We start from the raw sequence: 538 nt of genomic DNA on the forward strand, positions 1-538 counted from the left end.
AGGGCATAAGCTCCGCCCACCAAATTGACTAGGAATGGACTGGACTCTAGTTAGTTTGAACAAGAATTAACGTTGAGTTCTGAGATCATCGCAGTTGTGAACGCTACTTTGGCAGTAACGAAAGGAAAGACTGAAAAATTCAAGCTTGAACGCGATTCGATCCCATGACCTGTTCTATACCGGTGCAGTGCTTTACCAATTGAGCTATCAAGCCAACTGGGAGCTGGTCATTTTTTGTGAGAACGTAGCTGAACCCGTCGATGATATGGTGAAAGAACGATGTATTTAAGAGCCATTGAAGACATACATTTGAACAGCGGTAATAACTGCGATGATATCAAAACGCAACTTGTTCCATTGGTGATAACGAGATCTCCCTATCACGTGTATCGCTGGCACCATTCCCTTTCTATGCTCCTTAGTTTGTTACTGCGATCTCTTACGATTTTTTTAGGGGTTATTTAAGATTTTTTTTACGTAAAACGGCAAACTGCGGGCTTGTGCTTGCCGTAAAAGCATTAAAATTCTCTCATTCTAA

At 41.6% G+C, this 538-nt stretch overlaps 1 protein-coding gene across 1 annotated transcript in view; it reads left to right on the forward strand.

Annotated features, from left to right (window-relative positions):
* The window catches only part of LOC138045753 (peroxisomal sarcosine oxidase-like), a 22,958-nt gene extending 22,420 nt beyond the window's left edge, over nt 1-538 (forward strand). Inside the window, exon 9 of the mRNA XM_068892362.1 lies at nt 1-538. This exon is cut by the window's left edge and continues 1,015 nt beyond it. The gene's annotated coding sequence lies outside the window, so the exon portion shown is untranslated.

Source organism: Montipora capricornis, chromosome 4 (assembly GCF_036669925.1).
Source record: "Montipora capricornis isolate CH-2021 chromosome 4, ASM3666992v2, whole genome shotgun sequence".
NCBI lineage: Eukaryota > Metazoa > Cnidaria > Anthozoa > Scleractinia > Acroporidae > Montipora > Montipora capricornis.